Genomic DNA, 14,093 nt, shown 5'->3' with positions numbered 1-14,093 from the left:
TGGAGTGATGGAGTGGTGGGTGGGTGGATAGATGGATGGATGGATGGTCAAAACAATCAAGTACAAAAGTCATATTTTAGCCTTTGTAAGGGTCATTAATGCTGTTCACCATAGGCCTCAGGTCTTCTACCTTCTGAGCACTTGGGAGATTTGCTCTTCTGGGTCCCTTGTGGTTGGTGATGACAGGAGACAGTTGGTAGGTGACTAGCTATGGCCACTGAGTTGTGAGCAAAAGTGACGTGTAGCTTCCAGGCTGGAATGTCTACTTACTAGGATGAAACAACTGAGAACACACTTGTTCACTGGCATGGTGACAGGCAACTTTGAGATAGTGCCTGCTTTATCATCTGGGAGCCTGAGAGACTCCCACTACAAGGAGCAGGGCCCCATGTTCTCCCTATGGTGGGCTTATCATGTGCATGACAAACTAAGAAAACTCTGTTTTAAGCTCCTGAGAGCTGGGGATTACCTGTTACTGGGGCATAGCCTCTCTATCCTAACTTGTGCAAGCCCCTGGGGCTCTCTTCCTCTCTGCTCATTTCTACCTCCCAATGAACCCTTCCAACCATAACCATGACCTTGGTGGTGACCCCTCATCACCATCGTAATTTGGCAACCTGACAGCCCTTCCCTGTCTCTGAGTCTTTGCACCTTATTTTCTGTTTACAGCTAATGACCTCTGGGCCCAGCTCACAGCTGGGCTGTCTGTGTGCCCAAGCTCTGGGATCACCCCTAATGTGAATGCGTACATACAGCTAATGCTCTTGAATGTTCATGCCAACTCTGGAACATTGAAGCTCGGGAAGAAGGGTCTTCCTGCAAGAGTCTTGTTACATTTCACAGTTTATAATTAAAGCAAATGAACATATCACAAGTAAAGAGAAAAAAGAAAAGTAACAAAATGGTTTTTTTTTCAGAGAGAAAAATAAAGTCTTTGGGGGAGGAGATTTTCAGGGGTCATGGGCCCTGGATTTGTTGGCTTGTTTTACTCTGGTAAAGAGATCCAGAACTCCTTTTCCTTTTTCTTTCTTTTTTAAAAGTTTATCTACTGGGGTGCATGGGTGGCTCAGTCAGTTAAGCGTCTGACTTCAGCTCAGGTCATGATCTTGTGGTCTGTGAGTTCGAGCCCTCATCGAGCTCTGGGCTGACAGCTCAGAGCCTGGAGCCTGCTTCAGATTCTGTGTCTCCCTCTCTCTCTCTGCCCTCCCCTGCTTGTGCTCTGTCTCTGTTCCTCAAAAATGAGTAAACATTTAAAAAATTTTTTAAAAGTAATGTATTTATTTTGAGAGAGAGAAAGAAAGAGAGAGAGAGAGAGAGAGAGGGAGAGAGACAATCCTAAGCACTGTTAGTGCAGAGCCTGACTCAGGGCTCAAGCCCACAAACCATGAGATCATGACCTGAGCAGAAATCGAGAGTCGACACTTAACTGACTGAGCCACCCAAGAAATGAGTATTTTTTTAAAAAGGCTAGTTTCATATTCTATTACCTATAAACGGGAGATACGAATTACAGGGCTCAATGCAAAATGAAAATGTGAAGCCCCTTTTTTGAAAAATTCCTAAGAATTTCCAAACAGTGACAGCAGAACTCTAACTCCAGCGTGAGACCTTTCTGGGTGCTGGGCACTTCCCCCGTGAAGCCAGCCCTGCCTGTAACACAGACGCCTTGCAAGACTCTAAGAAACGTCTTGCTCTCGTGTACTTTGTTCGTTCACGGCAGTCCATGACCATGGCGAGTGTGGGGCTGTGACGGCTGAATGAGACCAGCATCTCTGGAGGGGAGAGGGATAACGCAAAGAAAATAAGGACCCCCCCCCGCCAAATCCGGCAGCCACCGTTACTTGTCATCCCATTCAATTCTCGCAATGTCACGGAGAAGGCCTGCGGTGACAAGGGATCCACACAGGGGTCCACCTTGCAGTTCCCATCCGCTGTGTGCGTTTCAGCCCTGTCAACCCCAGACCGCACAGCTAAAGGAGAGCAGAAAACAAATGCGCATCTGGGCCCGAATGGATTCTCCTTTTTACATTCAGACGACACGTGGGGGAGACCACTCCTCAGCTGGCGCGCTGTTGTATGGGAAGTGGCCATTCTCTCCCAGTGGTCTCACACGCCACATCTTTTATCATCCGGGCTGCGGCCCCACAGCTCTTACAATTCACCACTGTGCTGCCATGGACTATTCTCTGCTTAATCACTTCCTTAAGACCTTGGGCCTGTTTTGCGTTTCATTTTTCACGATGCAGACCTAAGAGGTCTCAGATAAATCCGGAGAAATGGGGGCTGAACAAAAGCTAGGGTGCGCTCTGTCAAAGCTCGACAAGCAGGAGGCTACCCAGGAGCATCACCTGGAGGTGGGGGCCTTGCTCAGAGGGGGGTGCGAGAGGAGAGAAAAGCCAGGCAGAAAAGCCGCAGAAGTCACCAGACGTGCGGTTTGCCACAGGCCTGACTTTCTCCAGCAGCCAGCGGTGGGGTGGATGAAGGCAGGGTCTTAAAAAAAGCAAGAAAGCTCAGTGCCATCCCGATTTGCATGCAGAAGTGCTTGAAATTCTGTCCTGGCCGCTATTTAACGAAACAGTGCTCATCTCTGCTCCTTGATGAGGAGCTCGACCTCGTGAGAGTCCAACCCACAGGAAGGAAATCAAGAGAAGGAGGGATGTTCCTGCTTTCACCGGCTACCTCGAACCTGTTCCCTTCGCCTCCGCTGCAGAAGGCACTGTGTCATCCCAACAATGTCCAAGCTGCCACGGAATCGCTCAGGGAAAATCAACCAAGGGTGGCTCTGGTGACTTTCCGCGCGATTTACTGGCTCTTGTGTCTCCTCACTGCTGCCGCCTGTCGGGCTAATGACACATGATGGGTGATCGAAGGGCATGTCCTTACATCGAAGCTGTGTCAATGGTCAGAAAAGGCAGCAGACAGCCCTCGGAGCCTGCTCACCCCTCTGAGTGGGGGCACCTCATTAGGACAAAAAGGGGACTGTTCTCCTGAACAGATCCTAACAGATCCTTCTGGGGCTTGCAGGATTTACCTGAGCCTCTCGCCAGTGCCCAAGAGAAGGGGAGGGCTGGGAGCAGCCCCAATCGGTCCCCACTTGCTGGGCATCAGCATGGCTTTGCGGACCCCCACCTTCACCCCTCCTGCAGGGAGGCCCTGGGGGACATGCGGCACAGATCAGACAGGGGAGTTTCACCCGGTCTCTCTCTGTTGCCCTCCCTCTCAGGTTGGTGCTGGCAGAGAGGGTGGCTTGAGCAGGTGGAGCTCATAACCTCGCCTCCCCCTTCATCCCAGGGGTCAATGAGTGAGGAAGTCATTTTCCACAGGCTTCTCTGAGCCGGGGAAAGTGTGCATCTGGAGTGCTGCAGGTTCCGATGCTTTGCAGCATCCTAAAGCTGGACAGACCACCGAGGCTTCCAGCGGTCACACAGATGCAGCCAGGGGGAGGGATGGGGGCGGCAGGGGAAGAACAGGCTTCAAGCTCGGGGGAGACCCAGGTTCCTGCTCCTTCAAGTCTCATCAAGAAGCATGTCCAGGGGGCCTCTGTGAGCACGAGCAAGAGTGTTTGACCACTTCCCAAGTGCCCAGTGTTGTCCCCAAGGGGAGGCCCCAGTGGAGCAGGGCTCCGCTGCGGGTGACGCATCCTACTCAGGACTGAGGGGCAGAGGGGGCCAACATGAGGGAAAAGCAGGAACAGGAAGACAGTAAAAAGCAGAACGAGAAAAGCAGGCAGACATTGATAGTGCTCAGCCTGGACGAGCAAAGGTTCACATGTCAGCTCCTTAACTTCCTCTTGAGTGAGGAATCCCCAAGATGCTGAAGTTTGAATCCCAGGCCAACAGGGATGGTTGATTACCCTATATGTGACCTTGAGTCCGTCTTTAACCTTGACGAACACTACTTTCATCATCTGAAACATGGTAAATGCAGGGACCTGGATTGTAGCGCTTTTGCGCATTAGCATATAAACGTATCAAACAACCCAGGGATTCGACAGTATAAAAATAGCAGTCATGATATTTCCATTAGAATAATATGTCTCTGAAAGTAGTGAGCTCTCTGTCAATGGACACGTTCAAGCCCACGCCAGATGACCCTTCCTGGGAGCGTTTGTCCCCGGCCGGCTGGGCTCCCATCAGCCTGCATTTGGGCAAGGCGGATGACCCCAGAGGAAGGCCTGCACATCCTCTGACACATGGGTTTAATTCTCCGATTTATCACTCGTGAAGACATTCCCGGGTTGATGAAGGGAGCTGAAGCCTCATGCAGGACCAGGGGACCGGGTGACGTCCCCTCCCACTGGAGAGCCCAGGACTTCCAGGCTGCAGTGCTGTGACCAAGGACATATATGAACATTCCAAAAGGTTCAAGGAGGTTGTCCATGAAGGCAGCTGTTGCATGGACATGTGGGATGAGTCGAATTTCCAGGCACAGGGGTGAAATGGGAACTCTCTTTGCAGCCTGGATACTGAGATTTAAGTTTGGGGAGCCCAGACTTGAGGTGGTCATGACCTTGTAGGGAAACACAGTGGTTCTGTGACAGCAGCCAGTAAGTAAGAAGGAAGCCAGTAAGCCACCACGCTGCATGGTGGAGGGGGAAGTCATGGAGCCCCAGGAGAGGAAGGAGCCTTGAGGTGTATTGTCTGCTGTGGTGAGTGAGCCCAGAGATGGCTCTGGCTGCTGAGTGGGGGCTTCCAGCCCCTCTGGAGGCTGCATCAGGGGACTGTCCTCTGGCAGATGGGCCACGCTGGGCCAGGCCACTTGGGCGAGAGGCTCTTGTGCTGACCCGGGTCGCAGCCCTGGGTGGAACGGTTTTGAATCAATGCTCTGGCCTCCTTGTTGACTTCAAGCCTCAGCACACAGGCACCTTGTGCTGTTTTTGAAGAGGTCCTGCTCACAATGACCTTGACTTCATAACCTTTGAATTTCAATCCAAGAGCGCTCCTGTACTTGGCTGGGTCCTGCAATTCCAGGGTTGGGAAAGGCAGAACACCCTATAGAAGCTTGGGGATTCACTGACTGTGTAACAAGCTCAATCCATACAGATACAGTATCTTGTAAGATCTATGGAATATTCCTACAAGGGCAAGGAGTCTGGCGTTTTAAGGAAAAGGTCAGAGGCATGGATCAGGAGTGTGGGGAATTGCATCAAAGGCTATCAAAGGGGAGGGACAGGCAAGAAGGAACGAGAGTAGAGATTTGGTGCCGCATGGTGAGCTGGGAATGGAAATCTTAGGTTAGCCTGATGCATCATCTATAGTTTGTTTTAAAATCCCATGTCCACAGTGGACATACGTGATGGATGGCCTGCTAATGCAGTGCAGAATGAAGGCATTTTATAATTCCTCCAGAAGGATCAACCCAGAATTTCTGAATCCCCAGACAGCCTTGCCGTGGCCTCCTTTTATCTCCGCTGCTAATCAGTAAAAGGGCAGCAGTCACATTAAGACTCCGCCAAAGTGCCAGTGCCGGCTTGGCGACGGCTGCTGTGTGGCACTGCGTGCGGCTGCCATTCCCAGCCTCACCGCTAATGAGAACATTTGAAAGATTACTGACATGTCGTGTCCACGGAGGCTGCCGGAAGTAATTAAGCACAGCTTCAGTGGAGGGCTACATTGGCACATCCAAGACTTGAATGGCCAACGAGTGAGGGAGGGGCTGTGAGTGTGTGTTACCTGGCCCAGCGTCCCCAAGACCTCCTCCTTCCCAGCCCTGCCCTGTTCATCACACCAGTTCAGGGGCTGTGGAGGCCACCAAGATCCAGCTCGATCTGTCTTGCCACACCCTGAAAAACAGTGCAGGCTTTGCGGCATATTTCTGGGCTCCCGCATCCTGGTTCTGGAACACGGTGCCTATATTCTCTTTGTTAATCAGTGCAGTATATTCAGGATGCCATTTTGTTGATGCAGCTTGGAAATGATAAGGCATAACTGGCTGCCAAAGACAGGTCTGAACAGACACAGGACTAGCATGTGATGGAGAGTGAAGGCCACTACAAAGCACATAGTAGAAGAATACTGAATGGCAGAAAAATATTGACAGGATGTAGGTAGAACTGGGCAGGTGTTCCAAGAGTAAGCTGTCCCAGGGGTGCCTGGGTGGCTCAGTCGGTTAAGCGGCCAACTTCGGCTCAGGTCATGATCTTGCGGTTCATGGGTTAGAGCCCCGGAGCCTGGATCCTGCTTTGGATTCTCTCTCTCTCTCTGCCCCTCCCCTGCTTGCACTCTGTCTCTGTCTCTCTCTCAAAAATAAATAATAAAACATTAAAAAAAAGAGTAAGTTGTTCTGAGGTGTCTGGGTGGCTCAGTTGGTTAAGTGTCCAACTCTTGATCTCGGCTCAGGTCATGATCTCACGGTTCACAAGACCATGCTCTGCGTCAGGCTCTGTACCGACAGGGCAAAGCCTGCTTGGGATTCTCTCTGTCCCTCTCTCTCTGCTCTTCCCCAGCTTGTGCACACGCATGTGTGTTTTTTCTTTCCCTTTCTCTCAAAATAAATAAATAAACATGAAAAAAATTTTTTAAAAAGTAAGTTGTCCTCTCCTCTGCCTTTTCTTGGGAGCTGGCAGCCCTAAGAAACATGCACCCGTGGTGGGAAGATTCTGTGATGGCCCCCGATGATTCTGGCCCTGGTACTCATGCCCCATGGAAGCCCTCCATCTTGAGTGTGGGCAGTACCTGTGAGTGTAACCAACAGACGTGGCAAATTTCATGGGACGTTGCTCCTGTGCACAGGCCCCATGAGATTCTAACTTCCATCTTGTGACTGTCTATTGCCTCCTCACCTTGCGTGTTTTGGTAAAGCAATCAACCGTGGTGGAGATATCCCCACTGCAAAGAATGTAGGGCAGCTTCTGACCAATAGCCACAAAGGAGGTAAGGTCTTCAGTCCAACAGCTTTGGAGGAATGAATCCTGACACCAACTACATGAACTTGGAAGCAAGGCCTTCCCTAGATGAGCCTTTAGATGAGACCTCAGCTCACGCCTTGATTGCAGCCTTCAGAGACACTGAAGAAGGCTTAGGTAAGTGATGCCTGGCCTCATGACCCATGGACATTGGGAGATGATAGATGTGTGCTGTTCCAAGACACTAAGTCTGGGATAATTGGTTACAAAGCGACAGAAACGAATGTCCACCTTCGCGCAGTGAGGCATGCATGACAGGTCCATGCCTTGGTAAGGCACAAAAGCTGTCAGGAGCCCAGTGATGCACAGGATTGCCTGGGTAAGTCTGTTGAATTCTCGGCTCAAGTTAGGAAGTTCTTTGCCCAGAGATATGAGCAAAACCCATATCTGTTTTGTCATCAACAAATGAGATGCTATTGTTTGACTCTTTTGCCTCTTTCATACTTTTCAGATATACTTTTCTTGGGCAGGAAAAAGAAAAATACTTCTATGAGGTCTCCTTTAAAACACCCCATGTGAATGTTGAGATCAGGGAAGATTTTTCTACCTTTTTACTTATTATTCCATTTTTAAAAGATCTGGGAACAAGTGTACTTATTACAATCAGAAAAAAAGAAAGTATTTTACTTAAAGGGACCAGCTAGAAGATATAAGTGGGTGCTAAGAAGGCATGTTGCTATGGCCTCAGATTTGGTTTCTATGACTCAAGGTTAAGAATCAAAGTGCCCTGTCCTTAAATTTCCTAAAGAATACCAGGACCAGATTTCCACTTAGGACTTACTAAACCTTGCTACTTACAACCATTAATCCAGTACCCATTCTTTCCTAGTGCAGAAAACAAAATTGGGGGGCACAGAGATGGAAGAGGCAATTGTACCGAGACATGAGAGAGTGCTATGGCTTGAATCACTTGCCCCCCCCCCCCAAATCCAAGCGAAGGAGGCTATAAGAGGAACCCATAGATGTTGGGAGCGCCAAAACAGTGGGAGAATGAAATTCAGACTCCCCAATTACTACTTTCTACCCCTTTCTGCCATACCTGAGTTTATGCTAATGAGGTGATCCATGGTGGGCTCTCAGGTAGCGTGAAGTAGGGGCTGGCCATGTCAGAAGGCCAAAGCATGTGATTAAAGGTTGGAAATCATAAGTCTCACCCCTGACCTTGGTGGAAGGTAGGGAGCTAGAAATTGAGTCCCATCATGATGTAATCAATCATACCTCAGCAGTGAAACTTTTATAAAAACTCTGAATACTAAGACCTGGAGAACTTGCTGGTTTTGAACACATCAATGTACTGGGACGGCAACCTGCTTCAACTCTTACAGAGACAGACACTCCTGCACCCAGGATGACTCCAGATCTCGCCTATGTACCCATTCACCTGGCTGTTCATTCATATCCTTTTCAATAAAACAACAATTTTTAGGCATAGTGCTTTCATGAGTTCTTTGAGTCATTCCAGAGAACTCTTAAACTGATAGGGTCTTGGGAAACCCCTAATTTGTAGCTGGCCATACAGAAGTAGGTGGCCTGGAGACTCCACTTAATGTCAGAAGTTAGAACAGTTCTGAGGTACTGAGTCCTTTCATTTCTGGGATCAGACACTAACTGTAGGTAGTTAGCGACAGAATTGAATTGAATCGTAGGACACCCCGTTGGTGTCAGAGAATGGCGTTACAATGTAGGCTACAGGCTTTGACAGTCATCAAGTATTAGAGAAATATCCATAGCTAAGATAATAAGGGCTCCTTTGACTCTCACTATCTCCTCCTATAACCCCCAGAATAAAACACCAGAACCTCTAGCCAGGGGGAGTGTGGAATGTCACAGCTTAAGTCTGACTCCTACTACACGAAGGAGTAAGTAGAAAGCTCTGAGACGTGTCCAAGAAGTTGTTACAGTAGCTTCAACAGAACCCAGTTGAAGACCATCATGATGGGAGAAAATGAAAACTGACTCGTTATACCTCTACATCCCCCCATCAAGACCAGACTTTCCAGCATGCTCGTGATTATAATATGTACAGCTGGCAGTATTAATTGCATTTGATTATTGCAATTGTGAGCTTTTCTAATCACTGAGGGCATATATCATATCTACCCCCAAGGAATCTGAGGCACACTGCAAATTAACACAAGGATTAAGGTAACTGGCGTGAAACCCAGGCCTCCAGCCCCAGCTCTAGACAACTCTGGAGGACCAGCTCAGCTTCCGAGCCCTCTGTAGCATCAGCCGACGCCCTGCTTGCACCCACACCCCAGTATCTCCCTCTGCCCCTGCTACCTCCTGGACTCTCTCCTACGTGGGTGCTAATAGGTGCCGATCCCAAGCAGTCCCCAACCGGCTTCCTGCCCCCAAATCCCCACCTTGGAGTCTGTCTCCTCTGGAAGGCAGCCTAGGACACACTGTCTCTGGTTTTTGGCTTTCCATTTAAAATCCAGCTTCCTCGGAGTCTCCTCGCGTATCTCGCGTGTGACATTTGCTAAGTGATGCCAGAACATTTAGTGCATTTCTCTCACGCCACTAGCCTCGTGGTTAACTACACATGTGTTCATCTGGTTTATTCACCGTCATACCTGTAGGGCCCTGCACAGAATGCAGCACGGAGTGCATTTTCAACATAGAATTAAGGAATGGACACGTCAATAAAAGATGTTAAATCACATTGAAGAGATAATTCCAATAGATTTAGCTTTCTGGGTCCATATTCCCTTCTATGCCTCCATTGCATTCAACCACTGAGCACCTGCTGTCATGTGTTGCAGTGTGCTGGGTTTATGGGTCAGGTAGCAGTGAACTCAGACCGCTTTGCTCCATTACTGCTGTGCGATTTAGGTTCTACTCTGAGCCTCACCATTTTGGTCTAGTGTGGTGTGAGGACAGATCTGTCATTAGCATATGGCTCTTTTCTCCAATGCGCTGGTCAGGGCTGTGAGGGCAGGGACATTCATTGCCCTAATTCACAGCAGGTACAATAGGCAGAATAATAGTGCCCCAGAAAGGTGCACACCCTAGTCTCTGGGGCATGAATATGTTACCTTTCAGGGAAAAAGTGACTTTGCAGGTGTAATTAAGATTGCTAATCAGATGATCTTAAAATAGGAAGAATTCTGAATTATGTGGGTGGTCCCAGCATAGTCACGTAGGCCCTGGCCCTTAAAAGTGGAAGAGGATGGGCACCCGGGTGGCTTAACTGGTTGAGTGTCTGACTTTGGCTCAGGTCATGATCTCACGGTTCTTGAGTGCAAGCCCCACATCGGGCTCTCTGCTGTCTGTGCAAAGGTCCCTTTGGATCCTCTGTCCCCCTCTCTCTCTGCCCCTTTCCCGCTCGTGTGTGCTCCCTCTCTCCCTCTCTCTCCCCAAAATAAATAAACATTAAGAAAAAGTGGAAGAGGAAAGGATAAGCATCAGTTAATTAGATTCAGCTGTAGAAGAGGCAGGAGAAATGGGGCAGGAGGAGAGTTTTGAAGTATAAAAGCACTCAACCTGTACTTGCCGGTTTTGAGATCAAGTGGTTATATGTAAGGAACAAAAAGAGGCTTCTAGGGGCTAAGGTTGACCCCAAGCAACAGCCAGCACAGAAACAAGGACCCCCTGGTCTACAGCCACTTGGAGGGGAAGTCTGCCAAGACCCTGAATGAGTGGGGAAGCAGTTTCTGCCTTAGAGCCTCCAGAAAGCAATGCAGCCTCCACACCTTGACTCTGGCTCTGCGAGAGACAAAGCAGAGAAGCCAGCCAAGCCCACCAGGTTTCTAAACCTGCAAACCCTGAGAGAATAAATGGGTATTTTTTTTTTAAGTTGCTAAGTTTTTGGCAATTTGTCATGGCAGCGAGAGAGAACAAAGACAGTAGGTATCCACTGGATATTTCCGACTTGAGTTTTTAAAACTGGGTATTCCCAAATTAAAAGGCAGCGGCAGACCCTGAGTATTTAGAGAGAGAACATTCTCAGTTCCAACTCTTAGTAAACAAGGTGGAATCCCCATGGCACGTTAGAGCATATGGTTCTGTGGAGGAGATGTTTATGTTGTGAGCACGGCAAGCCACGTGTGTGGAAATGCCATCCTTCCTGAGCAGCCAACCCTCCTGCTCCCGGGTCTGTATCAGTCAGGGTCCTGCGGAGAAACAACCGATGGGACGGATACATGGATAGACAGATGATGTTAGGAGCAGGCTCACACAACAGTCCAGAATTTGCAGGGCAGGCTGGAGGCCCAGAGGACAGTTGATGTTGTAGCTCAAGTCTGAAGGCAGCCTGGAGGCAGAATCCCTTCTTCCTACAGGGAACGCCGTCTTTTCCTCTAAAGGTTTTCAACTGATTGGGTAAGGCCCACCCACATTATGGAGGGGAATCTGCTCTACTCAAAGACCACTGATTCAAGTGTCAGTCATGTCTACAAAATACCTTCACAGCCACATCTAGACTGGCATTTGACCACACATTGGGGCACCATGGCCCAGCCAAGTTGACATGTAACATTAATCTTCAAAGTCCACTGCTTGTCAACGGCAGCCACCCATATTTCCTTAAACCACACTTCACCTCTGAATAAAAGTGATAGTAAGGTCATATTTCCACCTAACATGATGCAACTATCCTGTGGAAGACCAAAAACACTAATCCCTCCCTGAAAAGAGGATGCAAAGTCCCTGGAGGATGTTCATTCTTCTCTTTGCTGTCCTGTAAATGAAACACTATGATATAAACTGAATACCTCTTATGTCCTATGATAAAGGCATAAGAGAGAGAAGAAAACAAAGATAATTGTTGTATGTGTGTATTTCTCCCCCCATATATATGTCATACACACACACACACACACACGTACATATATATGTATGTGTGTATGTATATATGTTATATGCACACACACACACACACAAACACACACAAATGCCAAATTCAGTGCCTGGCCCCTGCCTGTCCTGAGTGGACAGAACTGCATGAACAGAAGGGGCTCACTTAGATAATACCAACACGGTAACACAACCTGTGGGGTCATTATTTTGCTCCCAGTTTTTACAGCTGCAGAAATGACTTCCCAGCGGCACATGACAAAGTGACGTTCACAGGAAGTGTCAGCAACTCATCCTGGAGACCACACAGGAAACAACAATTGTCTTAATGGTCACGCACATTCCCATGCCCTTCTCCTGCCTTCAGCACACAGCCAAGGTGACAGAGCTGGCAGTGCGGTGTGTGATAACAGTGACAACAAGCAGGGTATTTTGTCCTTACTAACGCAACTTAAGGTCAGAGGAGGCCCCTTTCTCCTCATTCTCTTCACAGAGGGATGTGCCCTCCCCTTGGTGCCTATTGAAGGCTTTACGTAAAACTGCTTTTCTCTCCTCTCTCCCATCCAGGACGAATGGCTGTGGACTCAGAATTGTGAGGCACTTCCTGCCTCGACTCTGTTTCCACTTGCCAGTAAGGGCCCATTTTGTATCAAATCTATAAAGGAGCCACAGAAGGTGGGGCATTTGTGTTGCATCTCTGGGGAAAGATACCATTCTTTAGTAGTAGTACTCAACAGTATACAAAATGTACAGAAGGAATGAAAACCCAAAAATATACAGTCTGAAACTCCCTCCTCAGGGTCTTTTACGATCTGGCCTCAGCTCTCCTCCCCCTTCCATCCTGCACACTTCCTCCTGCAAGTAGGGGCGAGAATCTACGACTTAAGGCTCAGAGTAGGTTATTCTCGAAGGAAATAACCCATGAAGTTGTTTCCATGCTATATGTCCAGTAAGAAATGGGTTCCAAAGTGATGCGAAGGCACCTGGTGCCCCATGAGTTGCCATTGGAAGGAGGCTCTTAAGGACTGAGAACAAACTGAGGGTTGATGGGGGGTGGGGGAGAGGGGAGAGTGGGTGATGGGCGTGGAGGAGGGCACTTGTTGGGATGAGCACTGGGGGTTGTATGGAAACCAGGTTGACAATAAATTATATTTAAAAAAAAAGAAAGAAATGAGCAGAAGGTATGTGTATTTATCCAGAGAGACAACTAGGCTATTCTATTAACTGAAAAAGGCAAATCAAACCGACAAACACTGTGTGCCTTCATTTTTCCTAAGTGCGTTTATTTATTTCAAGAGAAAGAGAGAGAAAGCGCATGCACATGGGGGAGGGAGGGAAAGAGGGAGAGAGAGAATCCCAAGCAGACTCCATGCTGTCAGTGCAGAACCCAACGCGGGGCTCAATCTCAAGAACTGTAAGATAATGACCTGAGCTGAGATCAAGAGTCAGACGCTTAACGGACTGAACCACCCAGGCACCCCCATGCTTTCATTTTTTTAAAGGACAAGGTGACACATACAGATGTACCCACTAGGAGAAGAAACAAAAGAGGTTGTGCTGCTCACCCAGACTGCAACACCATCTCCCTGCTGCCCCGTAAAGACTTTGTCCCCTCTTCTTGAACTCTGTTCTTTCTTTCTTTCTTTTTTTTTAAATTATCCTTTTTTAAGAAATGTTTATTTATTTTATTATTCATTTTCCCAGAGAGAGACAGAAGGAGAACATGAGCACGGGAGGGGCAGAGAGACAGGGAGAGAGAATCCTCAACAGGCTCTGTGCTGTCAGTGCAGAGCTGGATACGGGCTCAAACTTGTGAACTGTGAGATCATGACCTGCTCTGAAATCAAGAGTCAGATGCTTAACCCACTGAGCCACATAGGTGCCCTGAATTCTGTTATTTCTACCAGCAGCACCACTGAGGGGACACATCAAGTTGTCTACTGCCTCAGGGCATTTGCACTGGCTGTGCCTTCTTCCTGGAACTCACACAACTTCTTCCCTACTCAGTTAAGACTCCGCTCTGAGCAAATACAGAAGCTAAGTAATGAGGCAGGGAACAAGATGAGTACTGAGTATGGACCAGATCCCACAGGACCTCCCAGCATTGAGAAACCGGTCACATCAGCAGGAAGTGGTGCCTCTGGGCCCCAAGTTATGGGTTCTCCCCATTTCCTTAGAGAGAAGACTAAAATCCGAATCAGATGAATACCATTCATCTTAAAGTTCTCTTTACAGAGGACAAGAGTATTGAGACAGCCATTCTCCACCAATGCTTCTCCCATGCTTATAAAATCATGTACAGTCCTTTGATGTATAATATAAAACACTGACCATTACAGTCACGCTCTGGGGCCCAGAATGTGCTAAAACTCAAGTGACCTCTTCCAATGAA

At 48.4% G+C, this 14,093-nt stretch overlaps 1 protein-coding gene across 1 annotated transcript in view; it reads right to left on the bottom strand.

Moving 5' to 3' along the window:
- DSCAM (DS cell adhesion molecule) overlaps positions 1-14,093 on the bottom strand; it is a 665,388-nt gene that overhangs the window by 200,433 nt on the left and 450,862 nt on the right. The window lies entirely within an intron of this gene.

Source organism: Herpailurus yagouaroundi, unplaced genomic scaffold (assembly GCF_014898765.1).
Source record: "Herpailurus yagouaroundi ecotype Mexico unplaced genomic scaffold, PumYag 162, whole genome shotgun sequence".
Classification (NCBI taxonomy): Eukaryota; Metazoa; Chordata; class Mammalia; order Carnivora; family Felidae; genus Herpailurus; species Herpailurus yagouaroundi.
Note: the sequence above shows the minus strand (reverse complement) of the source record. Positions and strands in the feature narration are given on the sequence as shown.